The sequence below is a fragment of the Trichosurus vulpecula genome, chromosome 3, assembly GCF_011100635.1.
Source record: "Trichosurus vulpecula isolate mTriVul1 chromosome 3, mTriVul1.pri, whole genome shotgun sequence".
In the NCBI taxonomy this organism is placed as follows: domain Eukaryota; kingdom Metazoa; phylum Chordata; class Mammalia; order Diprotodontia; family Phalangeridae; genus Trichosurus; species Trichosurus vulpecula.
In genome coordinates this window covers 417,347,474-417,365,971 of record NC_050575.1, presented here as the reverse complement: position 1 = coordinate 417,365,971, position 18,498 = coordinate 417,347,474, and the positions used below count along the sequence as shown (strand labels likewise).

Sequence of the window (18,498 nt, the reverse complement as noted above, 5' to 3'; positions counted from 1 at the left end):
GCTGCTTTGCCACTAGCTGATCACCACAGGACTTTGATGGAGGTGAAGATAGTAAAATCACATGTGTGATGTCTTTTGACTCACATATAAATTGACTTTAAGTGAGATGAGGTTGTGAGAAGGCATCAACCTCACTCTCTCTTCCAGAATCATCAAAGTCCAGTGACAAGACAAAAGTCAAGATGAATAGCAATGGCTCTGGATGCAGTAGGTGACCTCGGTGTCTGCGACATCTGACCAAGCTCCAAACACTCCACAGTACCTGCTTCAGTAACCTTCATGGCCCTTTGCAAAAAATTGTTAACATCCACCTATTTTCCTGGGGGAAGTATTAACATGCTTGGGATAGACAACCTTCCCCCCCATTGAAGCCCATCAGTTACCCTTAACCTGACTTAAACCATCTGCCAAAATGGTTTACCAGGGTGTGTCCACATGCGCTACAGAGAGTACAGCTACAGAGAGTTGGATGGGAGGTAGACACCAAGGGTGGATGAGCAGCCCTGAGAAGTGTCTTCTCTGAACACCCCAAAGGAGAGGGGAAGTCCATTTCCCATAGTCACCCAGGTAAGAATAATTGTTCCCATGCATATAACATAACCAATTCCAAAGCTTACGAAATGACTTTCTTCCCAACAATGCCATGGTGGAGATTTTATTATCCCAATCATGCAGTCCTAGAAACTGATATCAAGGGGGAAGGAGAAAGGACTTGCCCAGAGTCACACAATAAGCATCACAGACCTTCAAAGTACAAGGCATATGATGCCAAATCCAGCAGGCTTTTCTGCTTCTGCCACTTACTAGCTATGTGATAATAGACAAGATCCTTAACTTTTCTGAGCCTCCAAGACTACAGATTTTTCATCTACATTAGTGGGTGGAGTTTTCTTAATAAGAATTCTTTATACCATTGAAATTACAAACCCAGACACACACACACACACACACACACTTACACACACAAACACTCACACACATACATGCACTCACACACACACACACACACTCAGAAACAGTACTGACCTTACAAGCCTGTTGCAAGGACTAAGTGAGAATGTAGGTAAATGGCTTTATAAACATTAAAATTCTCCACAAGCGCCACTTCCAGTTTTTATTCATCTCATTCTCGTAACCTTTTTCAATGGAGTTCAGACATGAATGATCCTGGAATGAGGTATTGCCCCACTATTATCCTTTTCAAAGCAATGTTCTTTGGACTAACACATGGTAGGCAGATAAAAATAACTGTTCTTCATAACTGAATAAAAGTACTGGGACACTGGGCTGCCAGCTTCTACCTTCAGCTCACTGGCAGCATCCTCAGTATAAATCCTGTAGTACACAGGATTATAGGGATGATCTATGCCTTTTTCTGTTCCCACATTATATTTTGAAAATTTTCATCCCATATAGTTTGGAGATTATGAGAGTTAGGTATGACAACATCTATTAAAACATTATCTTTAAACTTTTAGGGATTAAGGTTGTGTCCAGGCTAGTGTTGGCAACAGTTTTATTTGCGAGAATGCCTCAGTCGTAACACAGTTTATTTATTAAATTATCAAGGCTATATTGAGTCTGAATTTTTACTTAGAAATTAGGTAGCTAGACCTTGCTCTGGCAGCACATATATTAAAATGGGAATGATACATCGCAGACTAGCATGGCCCCTGCCAAAGGATGGCATGCAAATTCATGAAGCATTCCATATTTTTGCAAATGAAATTAAATTGTGGGAAGAAAAAATGTTTAAAATTGGATGGGAAGATCTTTTACAGTTTCCAAAACTAAAAGTCAAAATTGGGAAACACCTAGAAGACATCTATTAATATCTGTATTGTCATAGTGAATATGATAAATGTTCAAGGAATGAATCAGGTGTCTCATTACACAGAACAGTGACAAGGTTTCTAAGAATGACGTTGGCAAAAATTTTATATTAATCCCTTTTTGTTAATACATGGACTTAAGCCAGTGCGCTGACATATTTTGTATATTAGCAACTAGTCATGGAAACTCAACTGGTATAGATTCAGTCTAAATTTAGGGGGAAAATGCTTTTAGAAATACTAAATACCAAAAAAACCAATTCATCTGGGTGTAGGAGGGATTCATTTTACCCTTAGATAAAGGTAAATCAAACTGTGAAATATTTTTATACTGGATGACAACTATGGAGAAAGTATTCTTGTTTCCAAATAAGGAAACAAGCATTTGCTTTTCTCAGATTGTCTTAAATTACAAAAGCCACAGTGTTCTAAGCTATCCCTGGTGTGTATTTTTAAAGAATAAGGAAGTGACTTAGGTAAATTACAATACCTAGTCAAGTTCTAATTTGTAGGTAATAATAGCTCATATAGTATTCAGAGATGATGAGTGGACACACACGCACAATTGCTGATTTCATTTATGACTTTTAAAAAATCTTCTGAGAAGGGAATGCTGACTGGGGAATGGGGCAACCAGAATATACGCCATCTTGGAATGGGGGGGTGGGTGGAAATGGGGAGAAAATTCAAAATTCAAACTCTTGTGAAAATCAATGCTGAAAACTAAATCTGTTAAATAAATTAAATAAATACATTTAAAAATAAAAAAAATCTTCTGAGGGATTTGTAAATGTTTCCTATCCATTCTTTTGGGTGGGGGGCAGAGTAAAGTAAAAAGATTATGTGTCAATTCAGTGCATATTGGTGTTCATATAGCAGAAAATAAAATCTTCCAATGTACCTTTTAAAAAAGAAATTAGGTAACTAGATGGTACAGTGAAGTAAAAAGAGTGCTGGACTTGGAGTCGGGAAGACTTAAGTTCAAATCCTGCCTCAGAAAGTTATTAGCTGTGTGACTCTGGCTAAGTTTCAGGCTCAGTGCCCTCATCGGTAAAATGGGGATTATAGCAGATACCTCAAAGGACTGTCAGGAGGACCTCATGGGAGAACATGTATAGAGTGCTTTGCAAACCATAAAGTACTATAGAAATACAAGATATCATTTGTCATGTCAAGTGAACAAGCACATATTAAGCACCTACTAAATGTGAGGCATTGACCTAGAGATACAGAAAAGGGTAAAAAATAGTCTCTTCTCTCAAAGAGCTCCCCGTCGAATGGGGAAAATGACTGTGCACAAACAAGATCAACAGAAATGATCTTATAGGGAAGGCACTAGCTTTAAAGGAGAATGTCTCTCTAAGTATTCAGCAGGTGCCAAATTTTTGTAGCCTAGATATACCAGTTGCATTTTCTGCTGTTTCTTTCTATAATCTGCATCCATCAGTAAGCCCAGTCTCTTCAGAGATGATTTTTCCATAATTTCAGGTTGTGGTGGCCTAGCGTAGTATTGCTAACATTATTTCCACTGAATGGTGTCCTAGCCACAAGGGAAATCTTCTTCCCTGGGGAGTCAGGCCTTTGACCTGAGGACTAAGGAACAGAAAGCATTGTGGCAGCCGGAGAACTGAGAAGTTGATGTGGAGAACTCAAATCAATTCAACCCAATTCACCATGTACTTAAGTACCTACTATGTGCTAGGTCCCCATGTGCAGCATGGAATACAAAGGCAAAAAGGAAAACTATTCCTTGCTCTCAAGGCTCTGAGGCCTGAATGGTGGCTCTCAAGCTAAATCCTCAATGAAGTGATGGCATCCAAGGGACTCTATCTGGGTGATGACAAGGAACATCCCAAGAAGAGTGGACAGCCTGAGCAAAGGCCAGAGACGAATGTTGCATTGAGAGAACAGCAAAGAAGTCAGTTGAGTTTGGAGTTCAAGGGCGTAAGGGGGCTTCCTGAATCTCAGCCATAATCCCGCAGCCACAGAATTTGAAAGTCATAGGGAAATTGGGCATCCAGGAGCCTCAGTAGTTGGATTAAGGGCCACATGGCAGCTGCAGGGAAACTCACTTAACACTCCTACTGTCTACTGAAGTGGCTTGGTCTCCCACAAAAGAACCAGTGTTGAGGAGCCAGGGAACAAACTGGGAAGAGGAATCAATGGATTTGGCAGGGGACAGGAGAGCTGTCCATGTTGTCCATGAGCAGCTGGACACTCTTTGTACATCTGTGCAATACAGCCCCCAAAAGACCTGTCAACTGACTGAGGAGTCATCAAAATCTGTTTCACTGAGCCCTGGCACCCAACCACATATTTGGGCTTGGACTTGAGTTCTGACTTAATCCCAATTCCCTGTGATGAGAGCCATGGTCATGGTCCTTGTAGACTCTCTAAACATTCTGTATCCAATTTAAATACACATTTCCTTCCCCAAGTCCACAGCACGCGAGCAGTCAACCAACTATCGAAAGAGTCTTGCTCAACTGGGGAACCAAGTAAACTGTCCTTTCTCAAGAGAGGAAGGATTTTCTCTCCTACACCCACCTCCCAAATGTGGTGGATTTCTGGAAGATGCTTCATTTCTCATCCTGGGCAGGCTTTTGGTCTTAAGTAAGGACCTGAACTTCTAGAAATCAAGGCCCTAAGCTCAGGTACATACCACCTCTCCCATAAAGCCTTCCCTGACCACCCTCCCCACCACCATTTTTCCTTTTCTCTCATATCAATTTTCCTTGTATTTCATTTATTTATAATAGAGAAACCAATGGACTTGGAGTCAGGAAGACCTGACTTTAACTCATGTCTCAAGACACTGATAGTTTCATGAGATAGTAGTAATAGCTAGTGATCATATGGTAATTTGAGGTTTCCAAAGCACCTTACAAATATTACTTCATTCGCACCCAACAATTAACCCTAGAAGGTAGATATTGTTATTATCCCTATTTTACAGATGAAAAAACTGAGGCAGACAGAAGTTTTAAAAATTGCTCATGGTCACAGAGCTGGAAAGTGTCTGAGGCCAATTTGAACTAAGGTCTTCCTGGCTCCAGGTTCACCGTTCCAGCAACTGGGACAATAACTGCCTCCAATGTGACCTTGGGAAAGTTACTTAAATCTCACCCTCAGTTTCCTCACCTCCAAAGTGGGTATAATTATGGTACTATCCTTACAAGAGTATTGTGAGGATCCAATGAAATAATGCAAATAAAGGACTTCGAATATTTCAAAGATCCCTCTAAAGTTAAGTGTTATTATTAGGTGTCATTGCCCCAGTAGAAAACATGTTTCTTGAATTCAGATTTTGTTAAATTCAATACAATTCAATTCAGCAAGTATTTATTAAATATCTACCTTTGTGTTAGGTTCTATGCTAGGTTCTAGAGGTACAGTCAAAGATGAAATGGGATTTGCTCTCAAGGAATTCTTCTTATATCGAAGGAAAATTAAATGCACGCAAACAAGCATATGTTCATGTAAAGAAAACACAAAACACAGAGAATTGCTCCCAAGGCATTTCATGGGTGGTGAAGAGGCAGGAAGTCCTAACAGTTGGGGGATTCAGGAAAGGTCTCTTATAAGAAGTGACCCTTGAGCTGAGTTTTGAAGAGAGCTAGGGGTTCCAAGAGGCAGAGGTAAGGAGAGAGGGTATACCAGCTAGAGAGGATGGTATGGATGAAAGCACATAGAAAAGACACAAAATGATACATCCGAGGAACAACAATAAGGCCAAATTGGTTTTTAATAAAGAGTACATGAATAATAGATAATCCAGGTAACCTGTGGCACAGCTTCCCCCCACCTCTTCCCAATCTGTAGGCTAACAAAACCAGGTCCAATCTCTGGGTCACTATTCCTGATTTGCTCTAAGACTCACCATAAATGACTCTGGGAAATCTCCAGACAGGCTTGGTCTTTATTTCCATGAAAGTATATAAAAGGTCTCTAATTCCCTTACATGTATTCAAGGTAATGTGTACATATTTGACAGAGGATAGTTCCTATTCATCACGGGAAAAGGCAGAAAGCTCCAAGGAGTCACAGAATCTCATAAACAGATATAGAAAGTACAAAAAGCATTCACAGATCTCATACATTCCCTTTGGAAGGGAGCTCAACATGGAATTTCCAATTTACAACACTCTGACATTCCAATGAAATCTATCTCTCCTGAATACTCCAGCACGATCACTCCCCAGACCCATAATGCTATCTTGTGGTTTAAATGGTCCCCCCAGAAGGCAAACATACTTTGAGGCTGCTGGACATGCTACCTTCTTCCCTTTGGACCTACACTATCTTAATAATTCACGGTAAGGGTGGCAAGCACCAGACTCCTTACTCTTCCAAGCGGTAGCTCTAATTTAACACTTAATGTTCCTCTGAGTACCAAGGCTCCTGAAATCTCACTTCCAAGAGGCATGGCCGCTCAGAAACTTCCCTAAGTATGCTGATTAATTTCCAGGTTTCCTCCATTACAGCTGAGAACAGGGAATGCCTTTTCTTTTTCTTTGTAGGTCTGGTGCTTAGAAAAGTATGTGGCATTTAGGACGTGCTTAATAAATGGACGTTGACTAACTGACTAAGAAGTTGAATTCCTGGCCTCTAAAACTTGCAATTATTTCTGAGCCAATTCCTCAAGACTGGGGCCACCCCCACACATCTATTATTTGTTAGAAGGCTATATTCTTGGCTCATTCTGACTATAAAATTTAGATTCCCACCCCTCTACTATGCAGGAGAGTGGAGTTAAAGAACACTATCCCTGAATGTCCCTCCTGGGCCACATGCTTTTATGGTATTTTTCTCCTGCGTGGCTGCCCCCAGCTACTGTCCTCTCTCAGGCTGGCAAAGCCCAAGGTTAGGAACCTTCCTCTCAGGCCAAGTGGGTTAGAAAGCCATAGTGGGGCACACATGCCCACCACATGCTCCTGCCACAAAGCAGACATCACTTGTCCCTGGAGGGAAGAGGGGTCTGTAGGCTCAAACAGGTGTCTATCCCTGGAACCCAGGTCTGTTCTTCTGAATTCTAACAGCTGCTGGCAGAGATCTCAAAAAGAACAAATGTATTTGCCATGAGGACAACATGAATACTGAGGAGAAATAAAGTTAAGAGATTTTCAGAACTCTGTAATAAAAGTTCTTGTAGAAAGAATATGAAAGAAAAAGAAGAGGAGCCAGCAAAAGGGAGGGAGCGATCTGCTGGTTATTTTTTAACACATAGTCTTGAGTATGAGTGAAGGCAGTCCTCAAGCCAGAGTCGAAGAACTAAATACATAAACTCAGGCCTGAACCAGACTGCTAACTCCTTCAGTTTACCTGGGCACTCTTAGAGAATCTCAGCACCAGCCTTGGTTAATTTTCAATTTCTTGCACCTTAAGTCTAATATGAGAAGATGTGGCTGCAGTTGGAAATGTCCTTGGAGTTTAATTCCAGGATGGGGGTAAAGTATGAACTAAATTGATTATGGTTATTAGACAGCATGCAAATGATTCTTTTCCATTTTAAAACAAGAGACTAAGCTGAGCAGAGCCTTAATAATCCTCATTGATTATGCAGATGGCTCTGTTTGGGGTCACAAGGAGCTTCAGAGTCATCCAATCCTACCTGTGACTCGTCCTGGCTGTGTGACCCCCTGAGCTGGTCACTGACTTCTCATGGACTCAGGCCACTCTCAAAGCCCAAGAGTAGATTGCATTATTGTTACCCAAGCCCTACCCTCTTCTGAATTTTCTTCTTCCTATCAAAGGTACTACCATCTGCCCAGTCACCTGTGTTGGGGACCTCAGTGTCATCCTTGCCAACATCCAGTCTGGTGCCATGTCCTGTTTCTGCCTTTACAACATCCTTCCTGCACGTCTTCTCTCCACCGTCTCACACAGCTACCGCCATAGTCAGGCCTCCATTGCCTCCTGCCTGGACCATTGCAGTCCTCTTCTGATAGGTCTGCCTGCCTCAAGGGCCTCTTCTCTGCAGTCTTTCCTCCACTGAGCTGTCAAAGTCATCGTCCTAAAACAAAGTGTGACCATGTCACCTCCCAACCCCCTGCCGTGCCACTCAATAAACTCTGACAGCACCCTGTCAACTCCAGGATCAAATACAAACTTTTCAGCTTGGAATATTAAAACCTTCACAATTCATCCTTTCCTGCTTTTCCAGGTTTCCTCTATTTTACTAACCTCTACACACTCTAAGATCCTGCTCCATTAGTCTCTTTGCTATTGTTCCCACACTACACTCCATGTCCTAACCATGTATTTGTTCTGACCAACCCCTCCTCTCCCCGTGCCTGGAATGCTCTGCTTCCTTCTCTCCTGGATGCCCTGGTTTCCTTTGGGCCTCAGACCTTCCTGGTCCCCACTGCTGTAACAGCAAGCACCCTAGCATACCCAGGGTGGCCTGCTAGCACAGGATCTTTGATCTGTTTTTCTAGGAAACACTGCTCAAAAGGAGGTTAACAATTCTACTTTTAATTACATTCATTAGTTCAGGGGAAGGGTCAGCACCCTGAACATCAGAGAAAATACAAGCAGAGAAATTGGTATAAAGACCAACAGACAGGGCTCTTAACTGCCTGAACCAAAGCAATATTGCTATACACTTTACATACACCACTGGATCGAGAGAACCTTTACTTCTGAGCAGTTGGGGAGCTCTGAACATATGACTGCTCATTCTTGACCAAGGAATCAAAAGATCCTTCTCATGAGGGAGCCCTCAAAGCAAAATACCAACTCAGAGTACATATACACTTCCCAGGGCCAGAAGGCATCACAACCCTCATGACTCAATGCCTAATCAAATTAGTACCGAAAGGTGTGAAAGCCTTCCTATAAACAAGCCTCCCCTAAGAAACCTTCCCTTAATGGGCACCACCAAGACCTATTAATGGGCAGGGAAGATCTTCATATCCCATTAACATTACAACTGCCTTGCCCCAGCTCTTAATTTCTTCCCCTCAACATTACTTCCTATCTGCTAAGTACATGTCTTAAATTGTATATAGTTATTAACATGCTGTCTCCCCCAGTGCACTTTCCAAAAAGACTGTTTTATGGAAAACACATAGGGCAAGTATTCACATGGTGGTCAGAAGAAGCACTATAAGGACACTCTCAAGGTCTTTCAGAAGAACTTTGGAATTGATTGTGTGACATAGGAGACACTGGCACAGGACTAGCATGGTATGCCCACATCAGAGAAGGTGCTGTGCTCTAGGAACAAAACAGAACTGAGAAAGCTCAAAGGAAACACAGGATGTTCAAATTGAGAGTATCCACCCCAAAAGTTCACACAGACTATTGTGGTAGAGCATTCTGAGTTTATATTGGTCTGATCAGCCACAGTCAGACACATTGAAACTTGACCCTACCATAGCGATGTCATTTTGGTCCCTTCAAAAATGAAGGATAACAACTAATCAATCCCCAGTAGAATGTGAGGTCATAGAAGGCAGGGGCTGGTGTTGTTGTCTTGCTTTTCTTTTTATGTCCATGCTTTGGCATGGTGGCAGACACTTGGTGATCAGTGAATAAATGCTTCTTGACTGACTAACTGATGTGGAGGTGCTGATAGGCCCTGTTACAGGAACTTCCTGTCTAGGAACTCCTGACTCTTATAAATGGCTGGCTCAGACAAAAACAAATTCCACTAAGTTACACAATAGATTGTGATAAAGCAGAACCAAGCCAATTAGTCAACAACAAGCCAACAAAAATATATTTCCTTGGTATCTCATCCTAAGTCTTTGTTTTCTAAACAGTTTTTTAAAAGTGTTACTGACATTTTCTTTTGTTTTCTCCTCATTTTTTAAAAGTTTTATTGTTTTTAAATTATAAACATAAACAGATTCCCCCTAGTTTGTGAAAGGTCTTTTGTAAAAAAAAATAAAACTAATAAGACAGTGACCTTATCTGAAATTGTATGCAACATTCCACATCTGTAGCACCCCTACAGTCTCCACTGAAATAAATTAACAGAAATCTATTTTCTCTCCTGCCCAACCCTGAGCCCTATTGAAAAGAGAAAAAAAAGGCAAATTTCATGTAACAAATGTGAATAGTCAAGTAAAACTGAATTCCCTGAATGGCTGTATACAAATGTATGTTTGTATGTGTATGTGTGTGTGTATGTATGTATGTATATAGGTGTTTGCGTACATGCGTGTATATATGTATGTATGCCTTAGTCTTCACCCTAAAGAATTGCTCACTTCAATAACTGTCATGGATGGCAGGTTTCATCATCAGTCTTCTGGAATTATGAATGCTTGCTAAATTATTGACCATTGATACTACAGCTTTCAAGGTTGCATTTTCTCTTTAATATGGTGTATTCTGTGAAGTTTCTGCTGGTTCTGCTTATTTTCCTCCTCCTCCCCCCTTCATATGTCTTTCCCCACTTCCCTATATTTTGGGTTGTTTATCATTGTTTCAGTCACCATAATATTCTATCACAGTAATATACCATAATTTATTCAGCCGTTCTCCAAGTGTTGAACATACGGGTTGTTTCCAGTTTGTTGCAACTACAAATAAAGCAGCTGTGAAGGTTTTGGTATAGCTAAGTCCTTTTGTAATTTTTCATCTTATTTTTCTAATAAAGCTCTAAGAGCAAAAGAGTTGGGTTAAGATGTGGGATCAGTTCCATGAGAATGCATTTTCTCCCCTCCACAAGATTGCCCCTTTCACAGTCCTGCCAGCAGACAGTACAGTCTGTTTCCCCAGAAGGGCACCAACATTAGATTTTGTCATATCCTAAAATTTCTACCTATGTAATGGGTGCCAGGTGGTACCTTGAGGTTGCTTTGATTTGTGTTTCTTGGATTCTGGACCTGGGCTTAAAATAGAGGAATCACGAGCTCTTAGCAAGAAATGGAGTGCCAAAAAAGGCATACAAGTCTAATCAAAAGAACTTTAAGCTAAAAAGGAAGGGCAAAGGAGAAAATGTCTATGGATCTCTACCAAGCATGGGAAGTAGCTACAATGTTTGAAGAAAATAGCAGTAGAAATGCCCAGAAATCCACAGGACAAAAATATCCAAGGAGGGAGCCAACAGTAAAAGCCACGGCCACTCCATCTATGCCCAAATGCATAAAGCAATAAAGAATAACAAGCAAAGTGAACTAAATGGAGTACTTTTACCATTTCAGGAAGCATGGAAGCTTTGTAGGATGAGACTCAAAACTGGAATATGACTCTGGAAAAGGACCCCTACTCAAAAGGAACCCAAAAGACAAAAGACAGGGGTGTTGAGGGTGTGTGCTTATATACAAAGTACGCATCTATATAAAACTATATAAAACATGAGTATATGCATATGTGTATACACACAAATATGTGTACATTTAACAAAAAGCATTGTATGCATACAGATTTTAAAGAATATATTCTCCACTAGAATAGAGGAATTTTCAGGAGGGATGGATTGGAAATGTGGAGAAGAACATTTGGGTGAAGATCAAGAGGAGAAAGGATTGGAATGATATTGACATAAGATTATATTATAGACCATTTGGCCAGAAAGAAGAAAATGTTGAGAGTTCAAGGAATAAGTCACAAGCTTGGCACAGAGACACAATATCATAGCAAAGGGGAAAATTACCAAGAGATACCAAAAGTAGATGAGTTAGTATGTCATCGGTTTGACTCAATAGTAATTTCATCCTGTAACAAATGAAAGAAATGATAAGGGAGAATCCTATCCTGAATCTTATTTTTGCCAGCTAAAAAGAACTAATTTCTAGAGAAGGGATAGTCATTCCATTTAAATTTTTGACAGAAGAGAGGAAAGTCAAAAATATCTGGCATGTACCCTAGCTTCTGAAAGAGTAGATCTCTAAATGTCCTCAGGAGAGACAAATAGAATCCCCCAGACTAAAACTCTAGAAGAGAAATCTGTCCATGACAGGTAGGAAGTGCTCAAGAAAGAAATTCTGAAGACAAAGAGAAAGTCAATTCTGATGAGGCAAAATGGAGGAGGTATCTGAAGAGGTCAATATGTACTCACAGGGAGCTCACTAATCAAATGAGCTTTTTCAGAGATATATACATAAAATGGAAGCAAGGGCAGGTAACAGGGTTGATAACAAGGATTGGCATGAACCTCTTAGAGTTGTGTCAGGAATGAAACAGTTCATAATAAACTAAGGTTGGTGAGAAAAGCTAAAGACCAGAATTTTTTCATTTTTATTGGGAAAAAAGTGAACGATCAAAGAAAAAAGTAAGATTGCTGTCCATGGTGGATGAGATAATGATAACTGAAGACAGGACAAGGGAGATTTTCAATTTTAATTTTGTTTCTTCTTTCTCTACCAAGGAAAATTGTCTTTGGAGTGAAAAGAACAGAAAATAGCTAATAATTATTAGAAAAAAATCCTAAACAATCAATCTTAGGCTAGATAAAAAGGTATAATGTCTAGAACCACGGAGGTAACAGTGGAAAATGGCACTTCTTTCTGAATATTACATTTTGGAAAAGACACTGATGAGCTGAAGGGTACAAAGGAAGACAACTAGGAGGCTGATGGGTCTTAAATTCTTCCCACAGAAGGATCAGTTAAAAGAACTTGGGATGTTTCAGATGAAGAAAAGAAGTTTTAAAAGTGATGGGCTGATAACAGCCTTCAAAGATTGTAATGGCTGACATGTGAAGGAGAGATAAGTCACCTGACCCATACAAAATGCACACACAGGTACAAAAAATGGCAGATATGATTATTGAGCCACTATCCACAATGTTCCAACCAAATAGTTAACTATTTACAAGCTGCCTACTATGAGCCAGGTACCATAGTAGGTGTTGTTGTTCAGTTGTTTCAGATGAGTCTGACTATCTGTGACCCCATTTGGAGTTTTCTGGGCAAAGACACTAGAGTGGTTTGCAATTTCTTTCTCCAGCTCATTTTACAGATGAGGAAACGGAGGCCAACAGGGTTAAATGACTTGCTCAGGGTCACACAGCTAGCAAATGTCTGAGGCCTGATTTGAATTCAGGTCTTCCTGACTTCAAGCCCAGCACTCTATCTACTGTGCCACCTAGTTGCCCTACTATACCAGGTGCCCAGAATACAAATATAGATATAAGCCTCATCAGCTTTCAGGGAACTTTTAATCTACCTGGGTATGCAAATGCAGGATATACATGCATACATACATTATATTTACAATACATGTGTATGTCTGCATATACACATACACACATGTAAACATATGCACACAGAGAGTGATGAAGAGGGGACCCTAGTAACTGAGGGTATCAGGAAAGGTCTCTTTGATAGGTTGGAAGAGGATAGGAGAAATACCATAGGATTGGAGAAGGATAAATGTTTTCCCAATTTTCAAACAATACAAAAGAAGCAAATGGATTCTGTGAACTGTAGGCCAGCGATCTTGGTTTCATTTCCTGGTATACTTCAGAGAGAATTGCTAACTAGATGGTTAGTGAATATTGATGGAATGGGTTGATCAGAATCCCTTGAGCCTGGAATAGAGTCTCTGATTGTTCAAGCCTCTGCCTTAGAAGGTACAGATATGTCTACTGGTGCTTTGTTTAGAGAACCTAAGAGCTCCAGATTTATCCACAGCAACTGAGGCTGCCCAATATGAATTGGTGGCTATGGGGCTGTGCCTTGGCACTTTACAGGAGATGTTTAAGGAAAGATTTACCAGGGGGTGTTTCCAGAAGGTTTTTTTTGGTTTGAACTCTTGGAAGGCCATATCCTTCATGCTGACCTATAAAAGCAAGCCAACAAACCAGCTCAGGCCCTTGGCAGCTTCCTTTCTGATGATGCAGCATTGATATGGGTGTCAGATATTTTTCCTTCGCCCAAGGAACAATTAACATCTGCTTTTGGAAGAAACCCATCACAGCTATACCCCCTTGATCATATATATGTAGTGGAAGGATCCCTGGACTCCCTTCGCCTTTCTTTTTCCATTGCTAAGAGCACAAGAGTGAACTTTTCCAGACCAATGATGGCAAGAGCTTTTGGCTGGTGGATTGTCCTAGGGAAACAGAAACACCTTGTGCTTATCCACAGGGACCCATGGACACAGAGGTGACTTCTCCCAGTTAAAGAAGAAGGATTTTAAAGGCAGCAGGATCACAGAATCTAGTTTTTAAGACAGAGAAGAGAAAGTTCTTGGCTAGTGCCAGCCTTGGACTGGCTCAAGACACAATCCAAGCTTAAGAGTTGGGAAGTCCCAGGATCACATCATAGAATTAGAGTGGAAATGGATATTTTAAACCACATGGTGAGCTGCCTCATTTTATAGATGTGGAAGCTTAAGTCCAGAGAGGTGAGGTGAGTCAAGGTGAGACACCCAAGATCACACAGGTAGAAAGTGCTCAAACTGAAATTTGATCCCAGGTCCTTTAATTCCTAATCCAATCTTCTTTCTACTGGATCATTTCAACCTTCTACATAGAAAGCAAACCTTCTGAGGAGGTTGGACCTTTTGGAAAAATAAGAGCATCAGCCACATTGGCCCCTGAAGCTGGAGGTGCAGTTAGGGACTAAAGTCAAGACAAGGAGGAACAGAAAACTTGTTTTTCTCCCCTCTCTTAGCCAGAGTTATTTGAACCCTCCAGGTCCAATAGGAAGCAAGTTCATTGTCCATCATGTCCAAAATGTGGTTGTCTTTGATTAAAAACCTGTTTGGTATTTAAAGCTCTTCATGATCTGGCTGCAACCCAACTTTCTGATCTGATTGTACAACATCCCCTTTCTATGCTTTACAATGAAACTTATTTTGAAGATAGAGTGATGGGTGATGGGTGATGAAGAGTGATGGGATGCTCCAATTCTTGTCTCCATGCCTTTGAACTGGCTTGTCCCCATATCAGCAATGATCTTCCTCCTCACTTTTGCAATTCCTGGTTTCCTTCAAGACTTGACTTAAATGCTATTTTTCCCTGAAGTCTTTCCTGATTCTTTTCATTTACTGGTGCCTCTCCCAAAATTACCTGATTTTTGCTTTTTATATCTTTCACATACTTTATAAGGATATTTCAAACCACACCCCTCCAATAGAATAGAAACTTCTTGAGAGCAGGGAATTATCTTTTGTCTTTGAATCACCAGTACCTAATAAAAGGCCTGGCACATAATGGGCATGTAATAGTTTTTAATTGATTGATTTGAATGAGTGGCTGAATTGAGGGAAAAGTTTTATAGGGTTGCTGAAATCTGAGCATGTTTGTGGGATGAGAAGGATCAGACAGACAGAGATGGGGGAGAGGGGGAGACAGAGAGAGAAGAAGAAAGAAAAAGAAAGAGGAGGGAAAGAAGGCAGAGATAAAGCTTGAAGATACATGAAAAGTTACACATTAAAGCAAGGTCAGAAGGGAAATAGATGGGATGAGACTGAGTATATAAGCGGAATGGGTAGTTTGGACCAGGTAGAGAACCACTTCCCTCTCTGAGACTGAAAGGGAAACAGATTAGGTGAGAACTGAAAGAAAATAGGTTAAGGAAAGGCATCTTGGGTGAACTCAGTCTTTTCAGAAAAGTTAGAAGACAGGCGATTGGCTGTGAGTGAGGGAAGAAAAGGAAGCTTTCTGGTAGTCATATGAAGGAGAGGTAGAGGGGAAATGAAAAGTGTTAGAAAGCAAGTGCATTCATCAAGGGTGCCCATAATGGAGGCCAGCACAAAAATGGGGGTGGTGAAAATGAGGAGGAAGAGATAGAGAAAGGAAATATGCGGAGGTAGAATTAATGGAGCTTTCTACCTGAAGGTGGAGGTGGGCTGATGTCTGGGATAGGCAGAAGGCTAGAGGGGAAAGTGTCAGGAGAGCTGAGTTTGACTCCCACCTCTGGAATTGTGTCTCCAGGAGCAAACCAGCTCCCCTTAGTGAATGAGTATAATAGTATGACTTGTCACTATAGAGGAGGGAAGGAAGAAGGAGAATGGTTCTACCCTTGTAAACCTTAAAGTGCTCTATCAGTGGGAGTTACTAGTGACTGTGAGAAGGAAAAAAGAGTCCAAGATAATCCCTAGGTTGGGCCCCAGACCAAATGGTAAAGTAAGAAGGAGGAGCTGCTTGAGGGAAAACAGAATGAATTTGGTTTGGGTCCTGCTGACTTTGAAGTTCTAGTCCAATGCTCTGGGCAGAGGGCAGTGGTGAGGAAGGGAAAAGATATATTGAAGGCAGTTGGAATTGGAAACCCAGTGCTCAGAGGAGGGATCAAAGCTAGAAATGCAGGTCTGAACAATTTTTACTTCTACCAATTTGCACAGAGGTGGGGGCCTAAGGGGAACATATCAAGATAAACACTGAAACGTAATCCTTGGGGGAAAATTGTTAAGTTGACAATCCCCGCATCTCTCTATCATGAAAACATACTTTTAAATCATGGTTGCAAGGCTGTGATTTCTGCCATTAACTCTCAATGGTCTGGCCCTGCATCTAAAAAGTAATAACTGGTCAACTCTCCACATGTTTTAAGTAACCCAATTATCATTCTTATGATTTATTACTAATTACTAGGAAAGGAAGTCTGATAAAAAATAGCAGGCGTCAAGAGGCCCCAAGTAAAGAATTAGTCACTTTCGTAAACAATGTTGAAGGAAGCAATTATATCTTTGATTTCCAGAGAAAGTGCAAAATTTAATTGAAAACATTTTCTTTCCTGATGCTCCTTAATAGCACCATCAAATCACAAGCAATGCATTATACAGTCAGGCAGATTAACCCAGAATAGCATTTAAATCTTCATGGTGTTCATGGTACAAGTTATAATGGAATATCGAGAGTAATTATGAGGCCCCAGCAAGGAAGCAGAGATCGGGGGTGCCTGGCCTTCTCACTCTGCTGCCTCAGACCAGAATCATAGAATGTCATAGCTATAGGGAACCACAGAACATGGGTTATTTAGAGATAGAAGCAATGACCACAAAGAGCCAGCCAGTCTTTAGAAAGAAAAGGGTGGATCTGGCTAATATTGCAGAGTTTTTTGTCCCATGTTTAAAATTGTATTTAATTGTATTAGATTCACCAAACATTTTTGTCTTTTACAACTCTTCCATTCTATATACAATATATTAGCTATCTGTCCTGCTCATCTTTTTATCCATAAAGTTAATAAACACCCAACTTTGGAATTTATTCAAGTCATTGACAATTAACTTCTTTTCACATGCAAAATGATGCTAATACCATATATAAATACATACATGTACAATACATACCAATACATAAAATAGTACTACACCACCTACCCCTCCCAGTTGTTCTGAGAGTATTCTGTCCAGCAGCCAAAGCCTTCCCTCTGAGGTTAACTACCACCCATTCACCCAGTGCATATTTTGTGTATATGTAGTTGTTTGCATATTATGGCCTCCCAGTAGACTGAGAGCTCCTTGAGAGTAGGCACTGTCTTTTAGTATCCCCCACTGAACTACCTGGAACATAGTAGGTGCTTAATAAATGCTTGCTGATTGACATAAGCACAGTCCTGAAGCTAGAAAACCTGGGTTCGAGTCAGTCACTTAAACTCTGTCTGGGCCTTAGGGCCACAAAATTAGGCTGTTAGATGATTCCTATGAAGAAGCATAACGAGATCTTTTTCTCAGAGGCCAATGGCAACAGTTGAACTCTCTCCTCCCATATATTCAGGTCAGAAAGAAGGGATCAGAAGAAGGAAAGGACTTGCGGGCCCTGCAATACCAGGACTCAGAAGTTGCCTTTGGCACACGTAGATTCTACAAGTAGGCCTCACTATGCTTATGTACTGAGTTTTAGCCCACTCATCCTATGGGTTTTGTAAGGTTTTCATCCTTCGTTTTCAAAGAGGACCGATGACATCATGAGATGACAACTTGACTTGCTTGTGAATTGAACGTGAGTGAGGCAATGCTGCACAAAGTCATCAGCCTCACTCTCTCTTCCAAGAGCCATAGAAGTTCAGTGGAGCAGCGATGACCGGGATGCAATGGATGACCTTGGCATCTTTGATGTCTGACTGAGCTCTAAGTACTCCACACCACCTGCTTCAGCCACCTTCCCAGCTGTTGGGACAAACTGTTCTCATCTGCCCATTCGGCCAGAGGAAGCCTTGGCATGCTTGGGGTAGACACCCCCTGTGAGAGAGTATGCCCTATGTATATTAGGGGAATGTTTTTAATATGCTGTTCTTCAGTAAATGCCTTTGCCAAGAGCTAATTCTGGCTGATTATCAATGAGATGCATGCCAGTGAAGGTTCATGAGCTGCAATATTCAAAGTAGCCACCATAGAGCTATCCCTAGTACTTGAGGGAGCAGGCACCCTCTGTGTACACAGCTCACAGGTACAAGTGTGAGGTGGGGAAGTGGCCTCGGTAGTTTTATTATTGTTAAGTCATTCAGTCACACCTGGCTCTTTGTGACCTCATGAACCATCACATACCAATATTGTCTGTGGGGGTTTCTTGGCAAAAAATAGTGGAGTGCCTTACCATTTCCTTCTCCAGGGGATTGAGGCAAACAGGAGTTAAGTGACTTGCCCAGGGTCACCCAGCTAGTAAGTGTCTGAGGCCCCAGAAGAGGGACTAAATAAAATTCTAAGCATGACAAACAAGTGGGAAGGCCTGACAAATTTAGTTCTTTACAAATTCAAAATCAGTGTGGAAAGTGAGCATGGCAACGGTGGGATTAATTGGGTCTGTGATGCACACACTACT

At 41.0% G+C, this 18,498-nt stretch overlaps 1 non-coding gene across 1 annotated transcript; it reads left to right on the top strand.

The window, feature by feature from the left end:
- The first annotated feature begins 1,615 nt into the window (after window positions 1-1,615).
- Window positions 1,616-1,718, top strand: LOC118845126. Its single transcript, XR_005010010.1, has one exon. It is a non-coding gene; the product is annotated as a U6 spliceosomal RNA (small nuclear RNA).
- Window positions 1,719-18,498: the final 16,780 nt, after the last annotated feature.